At 38.9% G+C, this 14,960-nt stretch overlaps 1 long non-coding RNA gene and 2 other non-coding genes across 3 annotated transcripts; 1 reads left to right on the forward strand and 2 right to left on the reverse strand.

Moving 5' to 3' along the window:
• Positions 1 to 1,995: 1,995 nt before the first annotated feature.
• On the forward strand, positions 1,996 to 8,133 carry LOC131739441 (uncharacterized). The gene is made up of 3 exons (XR_009330527.1): positions 1,996 to 4,053; positions 4,190 to 4,329; positions 5,635 to 8,133. It is a non-coding gene; the product is annotated as an uncharacterized LOC131739441 (long non-coding RNA).
• Positions 8,134 to 13,970: 5,837 nt separating this feature from the next.
• Positions 13,971 to 14,042, reverse strand: trnae-cuc (transfer RNA glutamic acid (anticodon CUC)). Its single transcript has one exon. It is a non-coding gene; the product is annotated as a tRNA-Glu (tRNA).
• Positions 14,043 to 14,888: 846 nt separating this feature from the next.
• On the reverse strand, positions 14,889 to 14,960 carry trnaq-uug (transfer RNA glutamine (anticodon UUG)). Its single transcript has one exon. It is a non-coding gene; the product is annotated as a tRNA-Gln (tRNA).

Genomic DNA, 14,960 nt, shown 5'->3' on the forward strand with positions numbered 1-14,960 from the left:
TCTATTAGATATGCTTGGCACCCTCAGTGACAAGAAGAAGGAGGAGTGGCGTCATTATGTGCGGCCTTTAGTGCACGCCTATAATTGCACTCGCAATGACACCACTGGGGAGTCCCCATTTTTTCTTATGTTTGGGCGGCAAGCTCGACTACCAATTGATCTTTGTTTTGGTTTAGGTCCTGCGGGGTATAATGGTAAAGTACATCAGCAGTACACTAAACAGCTCCGAAGACGGCTTAAGTATGCATATGAATTGGCCACTAGATCAGCTGAGAAAAGCCAGCAAGCCAATAAGCGCAGATGGGACTGCAAGGTTACGGCGTCCGTGATCATTGAAGGTGACAGGGTTCTCATGAGGAATACAGGGATCCGAGGCAAGCATAAGATTTCTGATCGCTGGGATTCTACTGTCTATGTTGTTGTTAAACAAATTGCAGAAGATATTCCTGTCTTTGTAGTGAAACCAGAAAATGAAAGTGGTCCAGAGAGGACACTTCATTGTGACCTATTATTACCCTGTGGTTTTCTCACCCCATCTCGTGACCACCTGGAAGAAGAAAAACAGACCCCCATCCGACCACGACGACCAAGGACAAGGCAGCAACCTGTAGACAGTACAGAAGGGCTTACCAGGGAAGACACAGACCGTGATTTTCAAGTAGCAAGTCCACGTGCTGATAGGCGAGAAAGGGAAACCGAAACAGAGAAAGATGTGGTTTTGGATCTTGAAGAACTGGAAGATGAACACGATCAAGAAGAGAACCAGAATGCTAAGGTTGATGAACCAGAGTATGTGTTGAACCCAGAAGCAGAGGAGTTTCAATTCTTCGACCCTATTGATGAGACTGGAAGATGGGATGATGATCTAGCTGAGGAGGTGATCGCAAGTAACTGTGATTATGAGGATGAAGAGACAATTCCTGCACCAAGAAGATCAACTCGGAATCGAAGACCCCCAGATAGATGGGAATACCCTTTAGTTGGCAAGCAAGCACAAGCTCAAGTGCATGAGTTTAAATGTTGCCAAGAGAACAATACAAATGAAAAGTATCTGTTCAGTTTTATCACCAGGCAAAGTCAGAATCAGAGTCAGATGCTAAATAAAGTACTGGAAGTACTGACTGCTAAATGCCTGTGTTAAGAAAAAGAAGAAAATATAGGTTTGAAAGCTTGTCGAGGACGACAACTATAAGGGAGGGAGAATGTAACCCCCTATAAAATAATACATTATTTTATTATTATTTTATAGTGTATGTTACCAACAAAGGACTAGAGTTGTTTTATTACTGTTAAAAAGTTCATTAAATTAAAATAAGACTTTATTAATATTTAGTCGGCAGACTTATTTTAATTTGGCACCGTACCTTTAAGAGCCCTTAATACAACGTGCTCTCCAGTGAATATAGAAAACTAAGATGGACGCCGCCAGGCTGTGATGTGTCTGTGATTTTAGGATCAAATCCTTAATAAAAGACCTGAAGTAGCAGAGAGGGCTAGGAATATTTTAGTTCTCAATATTTTATTTTAGGTTGAAGAACTACGTTGAACTGCGATCAAGACATCACACTGGACATCGCTTTAAGGATCAGATGAGTGTTAATTCAAGGACTTGTATTGTTTTAAGGCACACGTGTCGCTAAAGTGGTACCACTAAAAGAACTACATTTATTTTATAACTTTTAATGGCCATATGTTTATATATTGTTTTCTTTTGTATTCTTTTCATGTGTTGATGCCTATGTGATTGTGCATTAAAAATATGTACAGCTGCCGTTTCGTTATTTAAACTGCAGCAGTAAAGAAAAGAGAAATCCGAACTGATTTAATTGTGGGCTGACTCGTTATTTTAGTTATAGTTAAGAGAACGCCAGCACTATATATATATATATATATATATATATATATATATATATATATATATATATACACACAGGTATAAACGAATCCCTATCCAGTAAAATTAACTGCGAGAGAGAAACCCCCCCCCCCCCTTACACTTGCATGGACACGGGGTGGTGCGGGTCTGCAGGGGGTTTGTTTGGTAACCCTTGCTTGTGGTCATGCTTGTGGAGTGACCACTCTGAGCTTTACTTGTGCCGTACAACGTCGCATATCCAACCCCTTGTGGACTCGGGTATAGGCGGATATGTGAAAAGGTCGGATTTACGAACATCTATAGAAAAAGCATTTACACATCCATAAATAGGTTAGTGAACAAAAACAACACGCAAACTGCTTTAAACATGGGGACATTTTTTGCTTTAAAACTAAGCAAACGTAAACGAGATTAATTAGACTACAAATACACAGTGTTGCTATGTGGTTTGCTATAAGCCATCTCCATGCAAAGTTTTAAAAAAAAAAATGCAAAACAAACGGTAAATGTACAGTAACCTGCAACTGATGGCTTCTTTCTCAGCTCTAGAAGTCCCTGCCTCCCTGGTTCTGCTTTCTTAATATCTCTGTCACGGTACTTTGCGCTCTTTCTTGATATTGCCAACAGCTGATAACAGCTCGGTTTGAATATTGTTTCGGCTATTTTAAACAAACGACCGATAAGCATTGCGTTTATGAAGCTTGCTTTGTTTAATCAATTGCATTTAAAAGCTACAACAACACACTGCCAATATCTGCAAGCGTGCGCTCCATCATATAAACACATTGCACAAAAAAAAGTTTTCTCGACTGGTGTATTGAAACGTCACTGCTACACGCAGCTGACTGACACACGCACACAGCCCGCCTCTCTTAAAGGGGAACGCACAAAAAGAATGATTGCTAGAACGCTTTCTTTCTGTTTCCATTGCGGAAGCTGCATTTGCTGCCAATGCCATTACTCTCGTAGCCTACTTTTAATATTTATTCATTTATTTAGCGAGGCGGTTAATTGATCAGGACGGTTATGTGATGGTCGGATATGCGACACTCCACTGTATTGTTGTATACCCTTTGGATCATAGAAGGCAATAAACTGCCCTTGTAACACACTGTGAGTGGATCTGATTCTGTCTACCTCAATCCTGTCACTGTGTCTGTGGTTATGAAATGGTCAGATAGGGGGCAGTGTTGGACCAGTAAGGGACCAATATCGGGCCTATTCAGATTACCATAATGAAGGCATTGTGGCACCAATTTAAACCCAGTAATGGTGTTTCTTAACACTAGAACTGCCACGCGCATCAATTTTGATGCATTTTGGATGTAAAATTTAACGTCTCAGCATTTGCAAATGCAATGCGGCTGTCCTTTTTTTCTTTTTTAGTTTAAAAAAAACAGCAAACGCATCACATTCACAAGGGCAGAGTTGTTTAAATTTTGAATCCCACTTACATCCCTCAGCAGTTCTAGTGTTAATGGACCAGTACTGTGCCAGTTCCTAACCAAACTGGACCATGTACTGGGTCCACGTGCAAACTATACCTACCCAATTCTGGCACATAATTGGATCAATACAGTCAAATTGGCCTGCCAGCATTGCACCAATACTGGCAAAAGGTTTGCAAACAATTGGTCCAGTATTGGGTCAATTCCGACATGTTTCCTAGGACCCTGTTTGGATCATGGCTAGTCTTTTACATCTCATGAATGCAGAAAAGCTTTGATCAGCTGAATATAGCATTAGAATGTACAGGCTCTTGAGACCAGAATGGAAACGAGACGTAAAGAAGACACTCAAGTTAGTTCAGTCTCAGGAACTTAAAAAGAACACAACTCACATGCAGTATATTGGTGTCTGGAAAATGTCATTTTAAAAAGAGATTGCAGTGTGTTAATGAAGGTACCCGTGATAATAGATACAAGTAGATTAATAGTGATATACAGGTATCAGCTTTGAAGACCTTATCTTATCCTCTGTGCTGAAAGGGTCAGTGAAGAGCTGGTGGGTTGCTGAGCTTCATGGAATTCTGTCATGGGAATATGGTGATGGGTGTGATGTATTGTTGGTGTGTATAGTGTGTAAATGTGAGTGTATGTAATGTGCGTCTTGTTTTGTTATTGTCAAGGGTAAACGGAACAACCCGTTCACACAACAGAACTAGGACCACATGTCAGGTAATGATTGAGTTATAATGTTTGCTGTGGTTTCACACATTAAGGAAGTCCCTGTTCAAGCATGTATTCATTATATTTCTACAGTTCATTGTGGTTAACCAGACCCTGCTTTCATATTTCATTTCTATGAACACAGGACAAAGATTTCAAAGATTTCACAGAAGAAAAAGCATCAAAATGCTTTGCCTGCACTGAAACCACTTCCTTTATAATGGACTCATGCCAATGATAGTGTGTGGAAGCAGTTCAACGCGACTTTCTTTCATCTTTTACCAGGTAATGGGCCTGTGCCAGTTAGTGCTGAGAGAGTTTTTGTACAGCGTCCCAATGAGTTTTCACACTGTGCTATGTTCAGAGCACAGTGATAGATTGCTGTGTCACTCAGAGCAAGTTTGGAAATGGTGATTGTAGTAGAAGAGCTGTCTGCTGTAGAAGTGAACCGGCTTTTAGCAAAGTCTGCAGTGTGAGAACTGCTACTCCTTGAGCGGGCTCCCTTAAGCAGTATGTATTCCAGGGCTTGGTTTGAGTTCTGCCGATACCAGTAGAGATAAACGTATTCACTACTTGCAGTATAAGAGCATCTGAGCGTTACTGACTCTTTCTGTTCTGGACTCTGCTGTCTGTTGAGGACTGATGGAATCCCCGCTTGTCATGACTGAACATTGAGGAAGAAAAAGAACATTTAATAGACAGTCAGAAATAATAATAATAATAATAATAATAATAATAATAATAATAATAATAATAATAATAATAATAATCTTTCTTGTTGTGTTGAAATTACCTGGCAGGATAATAAACATACACATGATTAATGTATCCATTTTAGCTCAGTGCTGATCTCTTTAAGAACAGAATAGAAAGGTTCTGTCTCTGTGTTGATTCTGGTGCTTTTCTCTTCACAATGCCGCTCTGAAATATTCTGCTTAGAGGTTTTGAATGTCAAATGTCTGTAACCAATCAGCAAAGAGAAACAGAAACATGTGATGTAAATGTGATGTAATCGTGTAACTCTGCGGTTCATAGCTGTGGTTACAGTGGGTGCAGAACGGCAGGTGAAAACCATTCTTTACATAAGCACATTTTTAGTGGCCACTAAAGTCCCACTTTAAAGCGCTAAACACGGTTTGCGCATGCAAAGCAAAACTTTTGGCTGCAATATGGGTGTTTTGCAGCCGCAGATCACTCTACAGGCATCCTTACATCAGCCTCTAAACATCACAGCTGCTTGCCACAGTTTAAAGCATTCACATTTCCAATGCAATGCTGAAGTGCAAAGAGCAGCAGGTGGTTGTTGCAGGGCGAGGTGTAGAGTTCCTGTGACTGTGGGCCTCAGAGCACAGTAATACACTGCAGAGTCAGTGAGCTCACACTGCTGTATTCTCAAAGGCACTGTTCGGCTGCTGGGGTTCAGCTCAGCTGAGAAACGGGCTGGAAACTCACTTGAGGGATCACTCAGATACTGACTGGTGTGCAGTATATATTCAGGAGATTCCCCACGGTTTTGTTTATACCAGTATAGATCAGGGTTGCTGTCTCTTGTATTATATTGACAGATTAATATTGTTTCATTTCCTTCAGGTGTCAATATCTCAGCTGGAGACTGTGCCACTGAATCTCCAAGACTTCTCTCTGAAATACAGTTCAATAAATCCATGTTAAAGATATAGAATATGTGTGTGTTCCTATGTGAATAATGCAAGTATTTGAATTGAACCCAAGCCCTGCATACACACCTATCAGAATCATCAGAAGAGCTGTAGTGAGAACACAGCGCTACTGATTTCCTCGCCCCATGCTCGGTGCCTGTGTGAGTGCAGAATGAGGAGAGCTCAAGAACTGCACTGTTGGAAGATGAGACAGAAGCTGCACACGTGACCGATGATGCAGGTGAGAACTATTCCACACTGGAGTGTTCACTGGAGACATGATGATATGAAACGACATGAGTGATGTGTACTTGAAGCAGCTGCAGTGTGAAGCAGGAATACTTTACAATTCATGTGGAAACATTGTGGATTCAACCTTAATATCTAAAGAATATGTTGCATCAATGTACTGTACCCCTGACACTATCTAGCTACAGTATCTCATTATACATTCTGAATGTCATCTTCAAGTAACTTCATTGATATGATATGATATGTAACTTCAGTACACAATGCTTTTGAAACATAAAAAATGCTTTCCTTATATTTGTAGCATCATTTAGAAGTGTAGTAAAAAGACTGCATTTTATTAAAACAAATATGTTATATTTGTCTGTGCATCCAAACAAACTCACTAAAACTGTGACTGATTAGACAATGCTGCCATCTGCTGGTCTGCTTTAAACATTTCTTTATTGATTTGGATGTATAAACACAATTAGTGTTTATTGATAGCTGATAATGGACTGACACTCAATGAAAGCATTAATTATTTATTTTTGACTGCTCTGTGAATGTTTTCCACAACTGCATTTCAAAGGGTCACATTCGCCTGTATATATTATTTCAAATGAAGTATCACAAGGAAACAATAGTGTAGTTTCACTGTTGTGCCTGTAGGTGTCATAATACAAGTCAGTGATGCACCTATTCATTATTCTCACTCGAGATTTCCCCTGAGATAACATTGACAGACAGCAGCTGCTCAGGTTGCTAGGATACGGTCTGCATCATGTGCAGCAGTGTCACCTGGGATAAATGAACTCAATGGCCTGTCTGTTTTACACCTGTATTAATTTTGTATTTTTAGACACCATTACAACTTTTTTTTTTTAAAAAAAAATATATATTTTTTTTTTTAAATCATAAAATGTCTACTGAAAATGCATTTGTAGAAATTAAATACCAAGACCAGAGATGTGATTTCAACACTGCTCTGGTTGTGAGCTGAGTTCAGATCCACAGTGCTGTGAGCTGAGTTCAGAACCACAGTGCTGTGGGCTGAGATCAGAACCACAGTGCTGTGGGCTGAGTTCAGAACCACAGTGCTGTGGGCTGAGATCAGAACCACAGTGCTGTGAGCTGAGATCAGAACCACAGTGCTGTGAGCTGAGTTCAGAACCACAGTGCTGTGAGCTGAGTTCAGAACCACAGTGCTGTGAGCTGAGATCAGAACCACAGTGCTGTGGGCTGAGTTCAGAACCACAGTGCTGTGGGCTGAGATCAGAACCACAGTGCTGTGGGCTGAGTTCAGAACCACAGTGCAGTGAAGGTTATAATTAACACTTCATGAAAAGGTGTTTTTTTTTACATACTTGACATTCTGCATTATGCTCAAGCTTCTTTCATTCCCTTCTCCAGATATTAGGGTTCAACACAATTTTGGTTTTTGTGTAATAAACATGGTTATATAACGTTATGATACAATATATATTTATTTGAATTTATTATAAGAGTTTGCATTAATTTAAAATATTTTCCATTAAAGAGTAAAAGCTATCTAATGAACACATGTTGATTTGAAATTGCAGTGGATCAATATGACCTGAAACATACCAGCTGTACCTACATTCTGAACATACTAGGAGGGTTCAATAGATTCACATTGAGTGCTTTCAGCAGGGAGCTGCGCTGGTCGCTGTTCATGGGACTGAACTGGTCTGACATGGAACTGCATTGGGCTAAAGGGCTTGAGGGATGTATCTCTGAATGTATTTCACATTCTGTGCTATTAATGTATTGTCATCTCCTTATTGCCTGGTATTTTCCTTGTTGTTTAATAAAGGAAGCATTGTGTGATTGTGAATATTGAGCTTTAAACACTGACAATTCATTGTCGTACACTGCCACCTATTGGGGGTTCATTTGAATTGCAATGTAACAAAGAATATATAATAGTTAACGAAGCCTAGAAATTAGCAGTCGTATGAAATAAGATACAAAAAACAATCCATCAATCTTGACACAGTATCTGAAAACACTGAGGTGGCAAGGCAGCTGTTTTCCTAAAAATAATGTCAAAGTTGTTAATGGTGAGTTGCACGTGTTGTGCAGATATTTCGTTTAAAAAATGAATGTATTTTAACGCTTTATGTACAGGCTTATTAAAAGTTGTTTGTTTTTTAACGCATTAAATACATGTAAACATCGAGCACATTGTTGTTTCTTTTTATATTAATTCTATGAAAGTTCATGTTTTATTAATAGCAAACATCACACAAATATGGTACATGTTGTAACATGTATTAGTATTACACTACCAGACCGTAAGAGGGTGCAGGAGGGTAATTAAGAAGAATGTCCCCGAGTAGCTTCTACACAGAACACAGACTGCACTGCCATCTTCACCAGCGAGACTCACTCGGCAGGCAGCAGGAGGTTTCTGTATGAAGTGATATAGAGACTCTCACAGTGTGGGACTCAGAGCACAGAAGTACGTGGCAGAGTCAGACAGCACAGCCGCAATAATATTCAGATGAAAGGTCTTCTCTGTCTTGTCATGAGATGCAGAGAAACGATTTCGAAACCTTGGTGGAATGTCCTCCTGCTTAGAATAGTCTCTGAGTATGAGCTGCGGGGCTTGATTGGGATCCTGAATGTACCAGAAGAGATATGGAGTACTGCCTGATGTTAAATCATATTTACAGTTTATAGTGGTGTTCTCTGTTTCTTTAACAATGGTTAAATTTGAAAGTTGAGTCACTGTATCTCCCCGGATCATTTCTAAAAGAAGAGACAGAAAGATAATCACTGTGAAATTAGAATGAAATAGGCTGCAGATACAAGTTGCCTTACAGTAAATATACAGATAAATAATCATTACAACCACAAAGGAAATACATAGTTATGCTGCCTATATGTTGACAAACTGTAAAATGCTGGAACAGACTACAGATAAAGTAACACGAAAGACATTGCCAAAATCTTATCAAAAGTCGTGTCTAATTGTGTACCAGTTTATTTACCTATGATTAAACAGAGAAGTGTCAAAGTTAAAACAGCGCATGCCTGTTCCATTGTCAAAACTTTCAAACGACAAACCTCCCTCCAGCGTCTGCTTCAATCTGCAGCTGAAACTGTGAAGAATGCGTTTCTATAGCAGTGATGTCATGAAACCAGTGCCCCGCCCCCTACACAGTGCACGCCTTTATTGCGTCATCACTTTTTTTTTAATGCATTTTTATTGAAATAAACAAAGAAGATGTACAGAAAGTAGAAAAAAAACAGAATAGTGAACATATTATAATGGAAGCCAGGGGGTGGGCTTTATACAATTACAAAAATATATTAAATAGGTTACATACATGAAGTGTTTTCAAAGCTTTTTTTATTATTGGACATCTTAATAACCTTAATGTACTGTTCCATTTCTTTTACAAAAAAGAAATCAGAAAGGCTTCTGATTAGAGAATTTACACTTGTGAATATGAAATTTGGCCATTAGAATAATCAAGTTTATAATGTAATACTCATTATTTTCACTGGTCTTATAGTTAGTGAAACCAAACAGTACATTACCAATATGAATGTTAAGGTTTTTTTTTTCTTTTTTAATATTATTGTTGGTGAAAGTAATTAAATCTTTCCAAAAAAATCTGGAGTATCTGCAATTCCAAAATAAATGCCACATTGTTTCAGTGGAGTCCTTACAGAATGAGCAGCTCAGGTCGATACCATGTTTCAGTTTCTTTAAATAGTTTTTAACAGGATAACATTTATGTATTATTTTATAAGAAACTTCTTTAACTTTGTTAGTTAATAAGTACTTGTTGGATAAAATCCAAACTTTTTTCCAGTCAATACCTTCAATAAACCCGTCCCAATATGAAATAACATAAGGGATGGATAGTAGATCATTTTGGAAAAGAGATCTTATATGCTTATTATTTTTAGAATGATCTATAAAACAATATTTTCCAATAAAAGTTTCACAAGGGTCTATGGAAGGTAGAGGGCAAGATAATACTTTCAAATCATTTTTCAGTAAAGTGATCACTCCTCTAGGGAGAGCATCAAAAATAATGGCAAACTCCTTTGTTGTAATAGGTAATTTAAAGGTGGACAAGAATTCTGTATAGTTAAGAAGATTAGCATTACATTTAAATAATTGAGTAACTAATATGATGCCATTATTAAACCAATTGGGGAAAAATAAGGACTTATGCTTATAGCAAATATCCTTATTATTCCAAATGAAATATTTGTGTGGAGAAAAGTTATGTTTATAAATTAAAGACCAAGAAAGAAGCATTTGTTTATGAAAATTTGATAACTTGATGGGAATTTTTTCGATATTGTAATTACATATTAATAGAAAGCTTAGACCACCAAGATTATTAAAAATATATGCAGGAATAAAGTTCCAAGTTGAAGATGGATTTTTAATAAACTGTTTAATCCAATTTATTTTAAAGGTATTGTTTAAGGTAGAAAAATCAAGAAAGTTAAGTCCTCCAGATTCATGATTGTTCATTATTACTGATTTTCTAATATGAGTTTTATTCTTCCAGATAAAGTTAAATAAGATTCTATCAACCATACTACTGATCTTTTGATACATCCAGAGAAAGAGCTGCATAAGTCAGCCTAGAAATACCTTCAGCCTTAGTAGGGCAGCAGTGTGGAGTAGTGGTTAGGGCTCTGGACTCTTGACCGGAGGGTTGTGGGTTCAATCCCCAGTGGGGGACACTGCTGTTGTACCCTTGAGCAAGGTACTTTACCTAGATTGCTCCAGTAAAAACCCAACTGTATAAATGGGTAATTGTATATAAAATAATGTGATATCTGTAAAATAATGTATAATGTGATATCTTGTAACAATTGTAAGTCGCCCTGGATAAGGGCCTCTGCTAAGAAATAGATAATAATAATAATAGTAAGCAAAATCCGACCTTTGAGAGACAAATCTCTTTGCAACCATTGGTTTAATTTATGCTGTGTCTTTTCAATAAGAGCATTAAAATTTCTGAGATTTATTTTTCAGAAAAAGAGTTGTATCATCTGCCAATTGACTTATAATTATTTGTTTCTTACAATGTTAAAAATGCCTGCAAGCTTTTCCACTCGTGTGACGACATATTCATGTGACAGACATGGACCAATCAAAACGCGAGACTGTTATGCGGTTCCATCCCAAAAACCGGGCCTGTGTCATACCTCCTTTTCTTTCGACAAAAGTGTTTATCCTGCGACTATAGGACAGTATTGGTCTGTGTTGCAGATGCTTCCCAACAGTAACAAAATGTGACACAAACACAGCCTAAACCTTACCCTAAAAATTATAACCAAAGGCACCGCTGGGATTTGAACCCAGGATCTCCTGTTTATTTGACAAGCACTTTAACCATCTAAGCCACGATGCCCTGCAGCACACAATGCAATGTGTGCCAGAGACCTGTGAAATGAAACGTATCAGGGACATTGCCTTTACTGTCGTTCTCTACTACAATGCACGGCTGTAAAATTAAGAGCGCGACATTTCTGAAATTAATCTGAAACACTTGAAAATGCGCATTATTTGTTATTAAACATTTTCTGATCTCAGATATCGGAATCTGCATTGTATTTTATATCTATAACAAAAACATTGCCAATGTAAAAAAAAACAAGTTAGAAAAACGCAGCAGCCGTTTAAAGGGGTGATATCAAACACAAAAGTCCAAGATAGGAGAGCAGTTAGGCCAATCTTGTCAAGCATCAAGCAAATAGGCACAATTGGAAAGGTGCTGGGGCCCAAGATTTACACAATGCTTGGCGCCTTTTTTTGATTGCTTCGCTCCACTTTATCGCTCCACTTAAAATGCTCTTTGTATGACTTGAAGTGACTGAGACACACTCCCACACACATTATTATTATTTGTTTATTTAGCAGACGCCTTTATCCAAGGCGACTTACAGAGACTAGGGTGTGTAAACTATGCATCAGCTACAGAGTCACTTACAACTACGTCTCACCCGAAAGACGGAGCACAAGGAGGTTAAGTGACTTGCTCAGGGTCACACAGTGAGTCAGTTACTGAGGGGGGATTTTGAACCAGGGACCTCCTGGTTACAAGCCCTTTTCTTTAACCACTGAACCACACAGCCTCCTTATATAAACTGTTTATGTAAGCCTCCTTACATAAACTGACATACACACACACTGAGACACACACACAGACACACAGTGACACACACACACACACTGAGACACACACATACTGAGACACAAACACTCTGAGACCCACACAGACACACTTAAAAACACACACTGCGACATACACACACACTGACACACACACACACACACCGAGACACACATACACTGAGAAACACACATACTACAACACACACAGTCTCAGTGTGTGTGAGTGTGTCTCAGTGTGTGTGAGTGTGTCTCAGTGTGTGCCTCAGTCACACACTCACACACTGAGCATTTCAAGTGGTTTGAACTTGCAACATGACGTTCTTGAAGAGCACACGACCTTAGCCTGCTGCGCCACTGTGCATTTCAAGTGGAGCGAAGCTATCAAAAAAAGGCGCCAAGTTAGACGCAAGCATTGTGTGAATCTTGGGCCCCAGTACCTTTCCAATTGTGTCTGTTTGCTTGATGCTTGACAAGATTGGCCTAATTGCTTCTCCTAACATGGGCTTTTGTGTTTGATATCACCCCTTTAAACGGCTGTTGCGTTTTTTCTAACTAGTTGCATGAGTGGTGAAAACAAGATGTCTATTTTGGTAGGTATTGATATATTGATATTTACGTAGGTACAAAACTACAATGTTATAAATGGTTCAAAAGGTACATATGCATGTCAGTGCTAAAGGGTAGTATACAAACACATTTTAATGCTGGAAAAAAACATTATTCTCCTTGATATAGTGGTGTTATGAACTTAGGCTAAGGCATTTGTAAAGTATTAGATCTCTTCATAAAAGGCCATATACATTTTGTTTGCATTTCTTGACCTTGGTTAGACTTCAATAAGTGCATCATTTGCATGCACCCATTTTCCAGTAGCACCCACAGCAAGAACAGACACAAAGTGTCCTGAAGTAACACCCTGTCCTTGGTGTATGATAATGGAATCTAATTGGTAATTCCTGTTGTCCACAGTAATTGTGCTCTTCTGCACAGCATTAAACTTTGCATTGTATCTTTGTAACGGTCCCGTCTGGTTTGGTTTCCCAAAGCATAAGTTGGACTGCAATCAGTCTCCCTGCTGATTGAATAAGTTCATGTTTCATGATTGGAGATGTTTTGCATTGCCTGCATTTGCTACCAGGAATAATTGCCCATTTGTAATTTTATAAATGAGTTCTTCCAAACACATGGAATCTGTACCAGCATGTACATGTAGAGGATAAATATGCAACACCTCTCGGTTTGATGAGCAGTAGTTACATGTAGTACATAGAATATCATGACTTATTGTTACTGAAACCATGCGAGATACTTCAGGACAAATTTCAGACAATTTGGTGAGAAACTCTGCAACATGTTGCTGCTCACCTCTATTGAAAGATTCTCCTAAGAAGTGACAAATATCCATAGTAGTTAGAGATGCACTGGATGGCAAGTGATCCTATTTGTGAACAAAGCTCCTGATAGCCTCTTGTTGACTGTGTTTTAATGAATCCTTCAGAGGTTGCAAGTGAAGAAGGCACTGATTATTTGTAAAGAGTTTGCCACACACTGCTTCGGCTCCCCATCATCAGTAACTTGAAAAGTTCACAGCAAATACCTCTCGTCGTGACTTCTCAGACTTGTAGGTCATTTTCTTTGTCTGTGGGTACAAACAGATTGATACATTGTGATAGAGATATTGTGGTTGCGAAAGCACATGGTCAGGGTTGCGAATCAATGTGCACAGTCTCTGTAATAATATAAAGGGTGCGCTTTTAATTGAATGCAGTCGGGCCACCGCCAAGAAATAGACATATCTACATCTGATTAATGAAGAGTAATAGAGTGGTTTTAATCGGAATAATAATGGGCAATAGAGTAACTTCCCTGACCGGGAATCGAACCGGGGCTGCGGCGGTGAGAGCGCCGAATCCTAACCACTAGACCACCAGGGACGCTGCTAGAGACGTTGCTGGGGAAGTCTGCACGGCTGACCAGGAATTCCTTTGCTATCAACGATGAAGCATCGAAAACGGAACAGCCCCCAAGCCCTGAGCAATGACAGACAATAAATCATAATAAACTGCCGCATAATTAAATGAATTGCTGTGGTCCATTTCTAATTGTTCAAGCACTAGAAGTAGTTCTCCCTTTCAGATTATTCCGGACCATGCTGCGCTTGGTTTGTTGGTAGGTATGTTGTTTGTTTGTGTAAGCTCAGTGGTTGGTTATAACTGTTGTTGGTTAAATACTGCCCACTAGTGGGTTTCATCAGTAATTATTGTTGGGTATGTCACTTCCCGGGTTCGTAAAAAAAAAAAAGAATAAGAAAGGGATTGACGCCATTTTTGACTAAAAGGTTAAAGTTTTGTAAGTGTTAACGCGTCCTTTGTTTAGCCTACAGTATTGGCTCTGTTTAAGATGTAATGTTCTAAAACCCAGGAAAATATAATTGTGCCTTTGACCCAACAAACTGCGTCCGAGTCTTACGTATTTTACGAGGGGAGAGATAAAGAGAACAGACAAACAGGAGAGACGAGGGGCAGTAGGACAGCCACGTAAGCATCACGTAAATAAAACATATTATATTTGCTTACTGCCCTCGAGAGGCTCTGTGACGCAATCGATAGCGCATTGGACTTTTACTCAAGAACTGAGGGGTTTATTGGAAGGATGTAAAACCGAGTCCCACCAGTCAATGCTTTAAAGCTAGCAGTGGGAGTCTACAACATTGGTCACTTAAAATCAAAACCTTATTTTGAAGTTTGTTTTTCTAAGACAAACTAAAGAAAATAAACAAAAGGTCCCACCGAGATTTGAACTCGGATCACTGGATTCAAAGGCCAGAGTGCTAACCATTACACCATGAAACC

Source organism: Acipenser ruthenus, chromosome 11, assembly GCF_902713425.1.
Source record: "Acipenser ruthenus chromosome 11, fAciRut3.2 maternal haplotype, whole genome shotgun sequence".
NCBI lineage: Eukaryota > Metazoa > Chordata > Actinopteri > Acipenseriformes > Acipenseridae > Acipenser > Acipenser ruthenus.